The 15781-nt window shown below is 35.0% G+C and overlaps 1 long non-coding RNA gene across 1 annotated transcript; it reads right to left on the bottom strand.

Moving 5' to 3' along the window:
- Positions 1 to 1255: 1255 nt before the first annotated feature.
- Positions 1256 to 11224, bottom strand: LOC118968290 (uncharacterized). Its single transcript, XR_005055872.2, has 3 exons — positions 11136 to 11224; positions 3230 to 3310; positions 1256 to 1365 (listed from the first exon to the last, which is right to left on the bottom strand). It is a non-coding gene; the product is annotated as an uncharacterized lncRNA (long non-coding RNA).
- Positions 11225 to 15781: the final 4557 nt, after the last annotated feature.

Here is a 15781-nt window from a genome sequence, read left to right on the forward strand (position 1 = left end):
AGTTTTTTGAAAAACTACCAAGTAAGCATTGTCCCTTTCTAACCAAGAATATTTCTTTCCCTTCCACCTCAATATTTTATTTTGACCATGTCTCAAAGTTGAAAGAATAGGACAATGAAAAATCAATGTACCTTTCATCTAGATTCAACAATTATGGTGTATTTGCTCATTCTCTTGATAGATAGATAGATAGATGATAGATATATATAGACAGATAGATAGATAGATAGATAGATAGATAGATAGATAGATAGATAGATAGGTAGGTAGATAGATAGATAGATAGATAGATAGATAGATAGATAGATAGATAGATAGATAGATAGATAGATATAGACAGATAGATAGTAGATGCTAAGCCATTTGAAAGGTAGGTGCAGATATAATACTTCACCCCTAAAAATTCAGTGTGTATCTCTGAAGAATCTAAGCTGAACAGATTCCCTTCACTGACTGTTTTGCCTTTCTTAGCATTTACACTTATGAAAGTTCTAGGATATTGTCTTCTAAAGTGCCCTACAGTCTGGGTTTATGTGCTCATTTCTTCATGATTAGATTCAGATTAAACATTTTTGATAAGAATACAGCATGGGTGGTATTGAATGCTTTCTCCTGCATCACTGCAGGAGGCAGTGATCGTGGTGATGCTCAATTTGATCACATGGTTAATGTAGTTTCTGTCAGCTACCCATTCAAAGGTACATTTATTTCTTTATAAGTAATAAGTCACTTTAGCATCAATTGCTAATCCTTACCTCAATGATTATGCTGATGATTTTAAAATAGTAATTTTCTAATTGTATTCCACATTTTACTAACTAGAATATTTCTGCAGAGAGGAGTTTCTGTCCCTGACTTCTCACCTTTTTTTGACTGTCATAATAGATTCATGGGTTACTTCTTACTGAATATGTTATGAACCCCTGTTACTATTATTCATTTTGACAATTGAATTATTCCAAATTTGGTCAGTGGAATACCCCATTAAGCCAATTCATGTGTCCTTTTGATATGTTTCCCATTACTTTGTGAGCATTTTCTTTCTTTTATAGCACAAAAGTTTCTAGGTTCACCTTGTGCCTCCCCATCCCACACCTGGAATCAGCCCTTTTTCTTTTTACTGGGGAATGGTATTAGACATCAAGATATAGATGCTAGATGTGCTCATTGCTTCTGGGGTGTCATTCCTTCAGGTGCTTTCAGTGGACTAAACTGTGAAATGAATTTTTAAAAATAAGTTGGTACTTACATCTCCAATTCAAATTCTTCACCCCAGGGTTTTTCATTTTTCCATGACATATTTGTGTTATCTTCCCAGATCTTTGGTTGTTGATAAATCAGTGTTATTTATTCATTTGCTTCCTTCTATAATACATGTAAAACAAATTAACAACTTCAATGCCAACAACAAACCTGCTAAATCCAAGTTTTCTTTGCAGTTCTTATCTTAGAACACATACTACTAACATTACAGAGCTAGATTCTACTGTGTATCCTGGCTGACCATGCCCTCTTTTTGAGATGCAGTTGGGTTCACATGTCCATCACCATCCTTTGACATCATGGCTTCCTCATTCTTGAATTCCAAACTTTCATCTACCTTTATTTTGGCTAAATTATGTAGCCAAAATAGCTTTTTTCAGGGTGATTATACTTTCTGATACCTTACCATATCTCTGAATTCTATCTGCTTTCTTTATGCATAAGTGAAAACTTGCATCTCATCATCCATTTATTAAGTTTATTCCAATATGCTATAAATCTGACACTTTGGTAAGTTGAATTCTATCCTGTTGTTTTTCTGATTATAATAATAGATATTAGTGTATTTGTTTTGGAAAAGGTCACATTATTAAATCATCTTATAGTTCAAATAGGTTTAATTTATTTTTCTTTTTTTTACTTTCCTAAAAGATAATATATCATCTGAAAATACAGAAGCTCCCCTACATAAGAATAGGTTCACTTCCAAAAAGTTGTTCACTAGCTCCAATGTTTGTTAGTCTAAACTAACGGCATATGAACAGGTGTTAGCAACACCCAGTGATGGCAAGAAGAGTTGATGTACTTTTCTTCAGGTGTATTCAAACCAGTTAACACATATGAAGGGGATAAAGAGATACAAATTTCAAATGACAAATTAGTCATCAGAATGAAAGTATAGCATAGAAATATAGTCAATAATACTATAATCTTTGTATGATGACAGATGGTAACTGCATAATGTGGTGAGCATTTAGTAGTATATCTAATTGTCAAATCACTGTTATACATCTGAAATCAATATCATGTTGTATTTCAACTCTATTTCAATAAAATCAAATAAAATCAGTTAACATGTATAGCACTAAGTTTAAATACATGTTATATCTGCAGAAACAAAATCAAATGTAAATGCTAGTAATAAATTTTGAGAGGAATGCAAGATAAAATTAGGTTAATTATTTAGCTACAATTGCCAGTGTCTTTAATAAATTAAACACTGACAAACTACTAGAGTTAGGAAGAATAGCAAAATAGAAGCAAGCTAAATAATTTCCCAAACATTACAGGTATATTCTTGAATTTGGCTGCTAAAGAAATATAGGCTTAAAATCCTTTATCTTTCAGATCATTGTCAAGTATCAATAAAATGTGTTTTTGCTGTTTTGCTTAAGAATATTCAACTATGCTGCAGAAAAATACAAGCAAAAGTAATGGATGAATGAAACCCATAAGAAGGATTAAGCACAGTCATTAAGGAGGCAGTTTATAAGATATAGATGAAACTCACAGGATGCATTAATTGTAGATAATGAGTAAGCAGGAAGCTGGAGAGACATAGTATGCACAAGATTGATTAAATATAGAATAAGTTAGTAACCTCTAAGACATGTTAAAAATACACAAAGTAAATGGATCATATGCTAGAACACACAAAAATGATACTTACAGATAGAAAGGAATGGAAAACTAAGTAATAAATAATAGCTCTTGTCATCTCTATGCTGACAGCTATGTCAGCTACAAACTGGCTGCCCAGTGGTACCACCAATCATGGTCTCACTCTGGCCTTACACGGGCTTCATTCAAGAAATTCAGATAAAAATCATTTGAAATTTGTATCTATTTATCCCCTTCATGTGTGTTAATTGGTTTGAATACACCTGAAGAAAAGTACATTCTTGTGTGTTCTAGTGCTGTTCAGTAGGCTAACTGGAAAGTCACAGCAGACATCAGGCATATTTACCTGCTTCTCTGATGTAGCAAGTGAGTGTGTTGACCCTTGTTAATTTCCATTTGCTGGGCTTCTTCGTAATCACTCCAGCAGCTGGGAGGACATAGGCGTCAAAAAGGGACCAGTAATCAGGCAGTATGACCTTTCCACACTGCTTGCACTCTATCCTAAATGTGTTAGCCTGTCCTTTCTCTCACTTACACTTCTCCCTATATGTTTTAAAATGATTTAAGAAACAATGTGATTTGAGAATTTTACTTTGGTCTGTGAGTTTTTCTGTTCCATGATTGTTAGGATAGTTTGCCTGGCTCATATATTTGGAGGTATTGCTGCCCAAGGGTAATTTCCCATGTGACAGCAAAAGTAAGAACAAATATATTAATCCATATAATTATTTTAAATCATTTAAAAGACAAAGTCTAAACCAAGTTCAATTAAAATAATTTAATCATTCCCTTAATAAGACAAACAAGTTATCATAGAAAGTTAAAAGTAAATGCTTGGGCAAACATAAATCAAGCAAATATCAACCAAAGAAAGCACAATTGTAACCTGGATAATAAACTCAAGTATTAGCGAACTGACTTCAAGAAATGAGTAGCTCTCAAATCCTTTATCGTGTCTCCTAAATTGTTGTGTGAGAAAAGAATGGAGTTACATTGAATGTGTCCAGGGTTACACATAATTTGCTGTTTTCTCCAGGCAGTGGCCAGTAGCAAGCAATTCTTTCCAATGGAAGGAATGCCTGCCTTCAAAATGCCACCTCTTTTGCACTGGAAAAACATGTAAGTTTAATCCAACTGAATTTTAGAAGAATCAGAGAAATGTAAGAATATTTTAATATCAGGAAGCTTAATAACATTATAAATCAGCTGGCAACACGAGTAGATAAACCCACCAGGTGAAACTTTTCGTAGAAACAACAGAAAGTTACCTGATGAAAATATAAGACACATACTTGATTTAGAAAATAAAAACTTATAAAAAAATCTAGGATCAAAACTTTTGGTAAGTGTATCGAGTAGAACTTTTCTTATTGCTCCAGAATTAGTGATGATCAAAGTCTCAACTGAAAATACAGCGCAAAGTACCCACATTTGAATGAGAACCATGGCAATTGGGCCCAGACAAGCCCCCGACACACCTCCTTTACTAAGAGGTGGAAAAATCCACCTGACTGAAATCAAACATCATAACCCCACCTCACCCTAACCCCAAAGTCAGCCTAAGGGAAGGCCAGGACAGAGAGAAAGGTCGTTTGGATCATCAGCTTAATGGAGTGGCAGAGTGCATGAAAAGAGACTGCCTTTCTCCTCCGGAAGGCGGAGCCCTGAGGTAGAATCATAGGTACCATACAGATACCAAGTCTCCAGAAACAGATGGACCCTCACTTAGCCTCAGTGAGGTCTGGGAATCCTCCCTAGATACCTTGCTCAGAGTGGGCATTCTATTTTTCTTAAATAATAAATGAATGACCAGACTACCAAATCACTTTCTGATACACCTTTTATAGGACTTTCATTTCAATACATTAAATTTTGTGTTTACTTCATATCTCTTCTCCTACTTTATAATTTTCTTGAGACTTTGACCAGTTTCTAATCTATTACTGTATCCCTGATAAATATTTTAAATGAGTGTTTTGACAGGGATATTAAAAAGTGTTCCTGAATGAGTAAATAGATGAACAGATCAATATTGTATCAAATAGCCAACAAATTTGCCTGTTCAACTTCTACTAAACACTGGCCCCACATTCCAAACTCAGAACTGATACTGCAATTAATACTCTTGGTTTTATCTTTTAATCCTAGTATAAAATTTCAGATAAAAGATCACTACTTCCAAATGACAATAATGCCCCCCTAAGGCCTCCCTAGGACCCATATCTCTTTTAAGATGTTGTCTTATCCCTCCCCAGCCTTGTCAATTTCTTGAGGAGTTGTCTACAGTTAGATGAAGTGGTGACATTTACTGTGATAGCAAAACAAACAAACAAAAAAAATAAGTTGTAGGGGGAGATCATACATTCATTGGATGTGTTGGATCTGAGATACCTATGCAACATACAGAGGGAAATGCCAAGTGGGCTGCTATGTAGTTAGCTTATTCTCCCAATTCTTCACTCATTCTCAATACACCCATAAACCTGGGCCAATTCTTGCCCTATCCTTATTTCCACTCGAACTGCTACATAACAGGCATCAAGTAAGTGTTCACTAAATAAGATAGATTAACTTAACATTAGTCATTATCCCCTCTTCTAATATCTTATTATTGTTTTCCCTTTTTGGGGGTTATTTTCTCCTTACCTTCCTTCTTTTCTTTTTTTCCTCTTTCTTCCTCCTTCACTGTGTATTTATCTGAGCATCTATTTTATGTCAGAGACCACACTGAGTTTCAAGAATATAGTTTTAGCATGAACAGGTAGTTTCTTTCTCAGAACTTACAATATGGGGCTAGAGATGGGCACTCATTAAATAAGCCCACAAATAAGATTTATAATGACCAATGCTGGTGAGTGGCATGGGGCAAGAGCCCACGGTATGTGACATCAAGCAGGGCTGATGCATCCTAGCCTGGGCCAAGGGTAAAGGGGAGGTTCCCCGATGCCATGGGCTGAGAGCTGAAGGAGCACCAACTTGAACTTGGGGCCGAAGGGCAAGAGCCACGGGGACCCTGGTCAGAGGACCAGAGGCTGGAGGGAGGGGCTCCTGGTGTTCAAGGCCCTGAGAGGCGGGTGAGGGTGATGAGCAGAGGAGAGGCAAGTGTGCTGCTGCCTGTTTCTATCCAGTTATTTAGCTTCTTCTTTTTTTTTTTCTTTTGATTTTCATTTTTGGTATGTTCTTTTATCTTTTTTATTTTATTTTATTTTTATTTTAAATAGCCAAGTATTGGATAACCAAGATAAGAGCAATGCTTTGAATTACCTTCCCAAAATGTAGATGTATAACTAAATGAAAATTTGGGAAATACTGGGAGTTGGAAAAGAGCTCAAGGGGATTTACAGTCTTAAAGGCTGAAATATTTGAAATATTTAAATAATTTATCCCTTAAAGAGAAACAATTTAAAATACCCAGTATATATTTAGTGAGAATGCATAGTAATTTAGTGAAGGAAAACTTAAAAACCTCTATGTTTTCAGTCTCTTCAGATAGACTGCCCACTGTGTGCCATTAGCTACCATGGAGCTTTTGATGATTAGGCAGATTTTACTTTGACTCCTAGCATAGATGGTTCAATTTATACCCATAGTGGACTATTGATATATATAAGAATTGTAAGAAACTCATGTTCAAATATAGAACATTAATGAAGACATATAATAATAAAATTTCTGCACAATTACCCCAATAGACTATTCATTAGATCTGTAAAAGGTTAATCACCTAATCAAATTCTTTACATCAAATTGTCTCCAGTATTTCAGAAATAGGATTAAAAAGTACATATAGTGATGAATATATCTAAATTGACCTTCCATTTATTGTAAGTAAAAATGATATATATGTACAGTATATAATTTATGGATAGGTGCTTACAAATACCACATTTGCATACATTAATCTTTTTTTTAATTTAACTTTAAGAAATGTTTTAACCTTTAAAAAATTTTAATTTTTAAAATTTTGTACAAATTTCTATAACTAAAAATTTTTTAATGTATGAAAATAAATCAATCACTCAATTAAAGTTTATGGCAGAAATTTCAAAGACGTCATAAGAGCAGTTTTTGTCTATTTTGGATGCTGAAATATGTCAATTATATTTCAGTCTACTTTTTAAAAAAATGTGTTAAGTCACTAAATTCTAAGTGATGTCATGTTATGTTTGTTATGTCACTCTTTCATATTTAAATAAAACTAAATTGCATGGGTCACTTGAAAATAGATAAATTTTGAAATTTACTTTTAGAATGTTATTAAATATTAAATAAATTTATAAATAAAATTTTAATGTGATGATATAATTTTTTTTACCTAGATTAGTTTCTTTATAAATCACTTACTAAAAATGGTGAAATGATTATGAAATTACATAAAGCAGGTCTGTGAGGTTATATATTACAGTAAAAGGAATTGATTAATCAAAAATGTTTGGAAACTGTTTTAATCTGCTTTAATTATTTCCAAAGTAGTTTGAATACATGTAGTAGATGTATTGTTCAAGGAACAAACACAGCTTCTGGGCACACATTACTACTTGTTTTCTTACCATGATTTGTCTTATCTGGTATTAATATTTTACAGTTAAAGTGTTAATACACACATGCATATACACCCACACTTAGGCGATCAGTGAAACTTACATTTACAGGTCTCCCCAGTAAATTGCATATGCACCTTAGTAAATAAAAATAACATCTTAGGTTTTTTAAGGGAAGAAGAATCCAGGAAATCTTTGAAAACCTAGAACAACCATAGAACTGATTTATGCTCCAGATATTCAAGCTGACAAGGTCAAAGTCAGCCTTGATTGGCATTTATGTATTTCAAATGTGTATAGTTTTATTTATTTCAAAATGTATATAATTTTAACTAAGTCCTTAATTATTTTAGATGGAAGTATGCAAACAAAATTATTTTCCTACAACAGAACCACAGGAATTTAGCTTAGCTCCCTGAGGTCTGTACAAATCACTTAATCGCTTTCCTCAGTTTCTGGTTGGGAATTACATCTCTACTAAATAAGAGATGGAGTGATCAAATACTCCATCTTTAATGAGCTTTGAAGTTCAGTAATACGGATGTACTGGTTGGCGAGCAGCACTGCAATCTCACTGCGTTTCATGACTTTCCTGATTCAGGGTTTCCACTGATGTGAGCCCGCAACAAAGCGCTCCCAGTGCATGTGTCTCAAACTGCTGTTTTAGTAGCTGCTTGTGTTTATATACAAAACCTCCACTTGTGGGTAAATTAGTGTGAACTGTTATTATTTGATATTTTTCAACTTTTCCATTCTTTTAACTTACCTTCAGAGTGAACAGAATTATTTCGTGAACACAGGTCAGAAGTGTTCTTAATGCACACATACTAATTGGAAAACAATTCTTATTTCACAGACTTAATTTTGACAACAAACACACACAGAACTGTGGGATTTTATAGCCTGCCAAATGAATAAGTCATTAAAAGGGCTGATATTTAAAATATGTATACATGATGAGATCAAATATTGCCAAATCGATGTGACTTCCTGAAATCCAGTAAAAATGAGACTAGGAAGACTATTTCATTGACATACATTAGAAGAAGTAACGTAATAAAATAAGACATATCTCTCTTTTCTTTTCCTTGTCAATTTTCATTTCAGAATGATGTGAAGGCTTATGTCCCAAACTGGAACTAAGAAACACCTCTTTATTACTATTGAGGTTTAAGTAATTTGCCAGACCTTCTGCAGAACTCACACAATGTCTTTATCTGCAAAAAAATGATGTAAATCTTATAAAATGAGTTTGTCACACAAATAAGGACTTATTTGAAATATTAATCTATTCAAAATACTATTGCTTTTCCATTCCTACATCACATTTACTCTGAAAATTTTTAACTAACTAAAATTAAAATTGCTTTTAGTTAGAATATGAACATAGAGAAATGACAGTACAATAATATGTATGACATTGAATGCATTCCACATAGAAAAATGGAATCCACTCACATCAGTGTAATCTTATTAGGAAACAACACATGTATTCAAGTGGTACAGTATCAAATAGTTTTACAGGTCTTGCTTTGTAAATTATTAGGTGTTTATTATTTGCTAAAGGCCTAAACTATGAATTGCTTTTAGAAACCACATAATACATTTTAATATAAATTATGGTCATAAATATTGATCAAAAATAGTTTCAGAAAAGTCTAGACCATTAGAAGCACCTTTGGTGAATAATAAAGATTGGGTAAACAGTGGAGAAAGTATAACTGTTTGCTAAGCACCTACTATGTGCTTCCCACATAGTAAAACCGCTGATTTCTAACCTTCTGTTTCTGCCTCATTCCCAATTTTGTTCTTTATTCCCCTTTTCTCCTATAGATAAAAAACAAAGTCAAGTCAATCCCATTCTCAGATTCCAGGATAGCCCTTCATAAATCTAAGGAGCCAGTGCACCCATAATTGCCCTACTACCTATTATTGGGTAAAGCATGGGAATATCATTGTAGCCCAATTAAACTAACTAAAAGGATTTATAAGCCCTGAAAAGGAAAGATTTTCTCTTCCTCCCTCTTAACATCAATGAAAATGAGGCCTGTTTTTGCCTGGGCTCCCACCACCCCAAAGTTAGGAGGGAAACCAGCCAGAGCCTGAACTTGAGATCTTGAATTTCATTATTTGTATGAATTTTCTATTCACAATTAATAAACATATTTATCATCAATTTGTCAGACACTTCATATATACAATTTCTAATCACCAAGTTAACATCCGTGAAATGAGAATAATTGTCTTGAGGCAAAATACAAAGTATGGAGATTTTCCAAAATCAGCAAGTGACAAGAAAAAGATGAGCGAAGAGCTCCCTACAAATACCCTGTTTGTGCCTCAGATGTGTACCCAGAACTCTCTGGCAGTCCTGTAGACCTAAGCATTGAGTCAGGTGGTAAAAACCAACAAAATCTGTGTCTTAAATGGTTAGCGATTATGAGGACCATTGTTCTTCAACCTCCCTCAGTGGTGGCGAACAGCAACACGGTCAGTCAGGCCCTTGCGCCATACATACCTCAGAAAGAAACTAATAAAAAAAAAAAAGCAACATAAATTTTAAACCAGAGCTAAAGGCACAGTTTCATTGTGAACTATGGTTCATATTCCAATTCAATAAAAGGATAATTTTGCAAGTATTCATTGTCTATTAACAAGCTTGGACTTGAAATTAACTTTAAAATGAAAAAAATCATAGGAGTAAAGTGTCTAGTTGCACAGTAGTACACAGAACGAATCTAGAGAAGGTATATGGACTATTTACATTTTGTTTCTATGACAGAATTCTTTTATCCTTTACAGCTTTATGGATGAGCAAGTTGTTCTTTAAAGAACATTTTAAAAGTTTGAAGATGATGATTTAAAAAAAAACCTTTAAAATCTCCACTCATTTCCATTCTATTCTTATTATCATATTCCATCTTGAGATCCTAGAAACCATAATTACCAAGTAAACCAATTCACATTCACCCTGTATAAAGTAAAAAAGGAAAGTGATAGAGGGAAATACACACACACACACACACACACACACACACATACACACGCACACACACACATGCACACATGCACACACGTTCATCAAACCAAGGAAGAAAATATGACACTGTACCTTCATTCCCTAATAGTCATGAAGACATATCTCATATTTTATAATTTTATAAAATTCTTCCTCCATTACTCATTCCATGTTCTTTGTCTGTAAAATATATTCCTTGTTCACAATCAGTGTCAAGTGATCACAAAGTTTCTTGCTCATTTGCTGTCTTATTCACCAAGACATTAAGATAAGCAATGATTTTAAAGCCAAAAGTACAGCAAGCAGGAAAAACAGGTGCATGCCTAAAATATGCATTTATTCTACTGAATACAATTCCTCCAAAGAGAATGCATCTAATATAATCCATCTCATGCCAGAATATGATACCCTACTCAGGGCTCATCTTTGATATTTGTGACTGACAGATTACGCATTAACAGTAGTAGCTTGATCAGCCTTCATGAGAGAGACTTCAAATTCTTAAGTCCCTCTCCTCACCACCACAACCACCCTGTTCATGAGCTGTAAGGTAGCTGGAAAAAAGACTACACTCACAGAGCAGGTCATTTTTTGCACCAGATTACTGAGAACCTCTTCTACCAGGAAGCCTTACGATGAATACTCATTTGGAACACAAAAATGCACTCACCCTAAGGAGCCTATGTACATACCTTTTCTTCAAAAATTCTTTTCACCAATTTTCTGATGGTGTTCTCCCCAAGTCCCTGACCATCTGCCCAAATGAATAATCACTACCCGGGAACCAGTGGAGCTTCAAACCGAAAGCAGAAGCTTCTAGGCAAGTGGAGAAGCAGATGACGCTTTCAGTATCTTTATTTAGAGGCTTTTGCTTGCCCAATATTCCTCAGAGCCAGGATGGGCACTCTAATGCTGCAGCAGTCTAGTTCTATCTCATGCTGGAATGCCATGCACGACTAGTCACCTGCCCTAGGGTACTCCCTGTGGGGCCTGCCTATAGACTGAAAGATAACAAAGGAGTATGTGCCTGGTACTGTGAGCCACTGTTCTTAGAAGGAATTTGTCTTTAAGACCTGTTCTTGCCACTGGATGGAGTGTTGTCATGCAGACCATACAAGTTGACAATTTATTGTCTGCTGAAATCAGAAGACCTCATGCACTTTTTACCATATGACTCAGACAAATATCTAAAAATTAATAAATTTTGGATAGCTCACACAGTTTTGTCTATTATACAGTCAGAACTTCTTATTCTACTAAAAATAATAGTTTTTCACTTAATAAGATAATCTATAGTTTAGCCTACTAGTTCTTATTGCCTTTATTCAATTATAACATTTCCATCAAATATATTATTACCTCTTTAAAACAGTCTTCTTATCTAGGCTTTTTTAATTGTTTTTTGAAACAGATTATTTTTATGTAGGTTATATGTTACATCTTCATTCAAATTCATTTATTTTTATTCCTGCCATTGCATTCTCCTCTTTATCATTTTTGTGCTCTGATCAGATACTATTCAGAATCTGCCAAGAGCTGGTTTTGTGTTAAGTATTCTCATTGATATTGATTTGATTTTAGCAATTCAGCTACTTAAATAGCACTTGAAGATTGTCTGAAATAGCACTTCATCTGATACAAAGTACATGATCTCAGTTTAGATTCACAGTAAGTCTAGGAGGTGAGGAAAGCAGGGAAGGTATTCTTTCTTTCACCAATTTTCTCTGTTTTTTTAAACTTATTTTATTAATAGGCTATTTTTAAGAGCAGTTTAGGTTTACAGAAAGTACAGAGTTCACATACCCTGCTCTTCCACATACTCTGTCCCCTATTACTGACATTCTACATTAATATGGTATATTTGTTATGACTGAGGAATCAATATCAAGACATTATAATTAACTGAAGTCCATAACTTACATTAAGTCTCATGCTATGTGTTGTTCAGCTCTGTGGGTTTTGACAAATGCATAATGGTTTCTGTCTCAGTCAGCTCAGGCTGCCATAACAAAATACCATAGACTGAGTGGATTAAACAAAAAAATGTATTTTCTCCCAGTCTGGAGGCTGAAAGTCCAAGATCAGGGTGCCATGGTCAGTTTCTGGTGATGTTCTCTTCTGGGTTGCAGATAGCCACCCCTCACTGTCCTCTCATGGTGGTGTCTCTTCTTATAAGAACACTAATCCTATCAGAACAGAGCCCACGCTTAGGACCTCGTTTTACCTTATTTATTTCCTTATAAGCCTTATCTGCAAATGCATCACATTAAGGGGGTTAGGACTTCAACATTTGAATTTTGAGTGGGGCACAAACATTCAGACCATAGCATCATGTAGCCACCACTACAGTATCATACAGAATAGTTTCATCAACCTGAAAATCCTGTGTGCTGCCTATTCATCCCTCCCTCTCCACCAAACCCTGACAATTGCCATTCTTATTACTTTCTCCATAGTTTTTCCTTTCCCATGTGAAACTTGCTTTTTTCACTTAGTAATATACTGTTAAGCTTCCTCCATGTCTTTTTGGAGCTTGGTAGCTCATTTCCTTTTAGGACAGAATAGTATTGCATAATCTGGAAGTACCACAGTTCATTTATTCTTTCACTTACTGAAGGACATCTTGGCTATTTGTGATTTTTGGTGATTATGAATAAAGTGCCATAAATATTTGTGTGTCAGCTTTAGTGATCTGAGTAAACACCTGAAAGCATAACTGCTAGGTCAAATGGTAAGACTATGTTAAACTTTCTAAGAAACTGCCAAACTGCCTTCCACAATGCATGTACCATTTTGCATTCTGAACATTGAGTAAGATTTCCTGTTGCTCCACATCCGCAGTAGCATTTGGCATAATTTTTTTGTATGTTAGCCATTCTGATAGGTGTGTAGTGGTATTTCATTATTTTCATTTGCAATTCCTTAATGAGCTATGATGTTAAGCACCTTTTCATATACTACTTGTTATGTCTGCATCTTCTTTGGTGAGTTGTGTAATTCAAGTTGTATGCCCATATTTTAATTTAGATGTTTGTTTTCTTATTGTTGGGTTTTAAGAGTTGTTTGTATGTTTTGGATAACAGTCCTTTATCAGATATGTGTTCTGCAAATATTTTCTCCTAGTCTATTGCTTGTCTGTTCATTCTCTTAAATGTCCTTTGTTTATTGAGACCATTATTTAACCGGCTGCATAATTAGACACCAACACTACAAAAATAGATAAAATATAGCAACTGCCCTCAGGGGGTCCATAATCAAATTGGGAAATAGGCATTAATAATTAATACCTACATTGTGATGACATAGTGCTCTGAAAATATTAATATGATGTACTTTTGGCATAGAAAACAAATGACTATGGATCATCGATATTCTTCACAGAGAAGGTAAAATATAAAGTAAGATTTAAAGAATGAGTCAGCATATCTTAAGTAGAGAAGGGAAAGGACCATTATAGAAAAGAAAAGAGAGTGTGCTAAGGCATGGAAACATGAGAGAAAATGGGATGTTAATGCTAATGCACATATGCTTACAATCCTAGGAGTGAAGGATAGCCCATATCGTGAAAGGTCTTGAGAGCATTTAAAAGAATCTCAGAGTTATCTAGCAGTTGACCAAAAATACTAGAAACATGAACTTGTTTTAGAAGAGGGAAGGGATATGGTCAAATTTGTGACATGTAGAAGATAGGATTATCAAAACTAAAGTAATAGAGCAGCCATTTAGGTCTTAGGTATGGTGAGGTGGATTTATTGTTTCATTTATTGTATTTTTAAGGCACATACAATAAAACATGCAAATCTTAGTGTGCAGCCTGATGAATTGTGACACATGTATACACTCACATGTATTTTTTTTTTTTTTGAGAGGGCATCTCTCATATTTATTGATCAAATGGTTGTTAACAACAATAAAATTCAGTATAGGGGGGTCAACGCTCAATGTACAATCATTAATCCATCTCAAGCCTAATTCTCGTCAGTCTCCAATCTTCTGAAGCATAATGAACAAGTTCTTACATGGTGAACGAATTCTTACATAGTGAATAAATTCTTACATGGTGAACAGTACAAGGGCAGTCATCACAGAAACTTTCGGTTTTGATCATGCAATATGACCTATAAACAATCAGGTCAAATATGAATATTTGTTTGATTTTTGTACTTGATTTATATGTTGATCCCACATTTCTCCTATTATTATTATTATTTTTATTTTTAATAAAATGCTGAAGTGGTAGGTAGATGCAAGATAAAGGTAGAAAACATAGTTTGGTGCTGTAAGAGGGCAAATGTAGATGATCAGATGATCAGGTGTGTGCCTATGGACTAAGTATTAATCCAGGCTAGACAAGGGCAGCAAGACATCCACGGATGCAGAAGATTTCTCTCAAAGCAGGGGGGGTGAGGTTCTGAGCCTCACCTCTGTTGATCCCCAAATTCTCACCTGATGGCCCCCCTGCGACTGTGCCTGTCTTAGGTTGTTCCTCCCTTGAGGAATCTTACCCGTCTCTGGCTAACCAGTCATCTTCCGGGGCCATACAGGGAAATGTAAAGTTGGTAAGTGAGAGAGAAGCCATATTGTTTGCAAAGGTTAGCTTTTTACTTCTTTGCAGATTTATGCCCTGTGGCTTCTATGCCCAGCACTTGTCTCGAGGTATCTTTACCACCTGGAGGAATTATGATACTCGGTAAATTCGATATGAGGCACGAATTCTATTTAAGGGTTGTAATTAGGAAGGAAGAAGAAAAGCTATAGATGTAGCATATGAGGGAAACTTGGGAGGATTGATTATTTCTTTGACATATCTTCTTGTATAGTACCTTAAGTATGTATAGGTTTTAAACTACTAACTAATTTGCACAGACATATTAACATAATAGGAATATGGTGACATAAACAAAGCAAATCTATAATTACCATCCATCTCCAGTGAAGCCAAGAAAACCATTTAGGCACCCTAGGTATTTGTGAAAATTTATCTATGATATGATGGATATTGTCCAACTGTACTTGAACCATCAGACAAATTAAAGCAGCCCATTTCTGGGATCTGTTCACATCCCATATGTTCTTTTAACCATAGATAGTCTATAGTCATGAGATTTTGGAGTGCTACAACTTGCACCCCTCCCAACTCCTGGTTGAGTTCCAACAGTACAGATCCGGTCAAATTCGTTGTCTCACTGTATGCACATGCCAGCCTAGACATCTCCCTCCTCATTCTTATGGCAAGTCCAGGAGATGGTGGGCTGGATGCAGCCACAACCGCAGCATCGCCCGGATCCCTGTGGAGGCTTTTTGATGATCATCCCCCGGCACAAGTCCTCCAGAGAGT

Source organism: Manis javanica, chromosome 2 (genome assembly GCF_040802235.1).
Source record: "Manis javanica isolate MJ-LG chromosome 2, MJ_LKY, whole genome shotgun sequence".
Classification (NCBI taxonomy): Eukaryota; Metazoa; Chordata; class Mammalia; order Pholidota; family Manidae; genus Manis; species Manis javanica.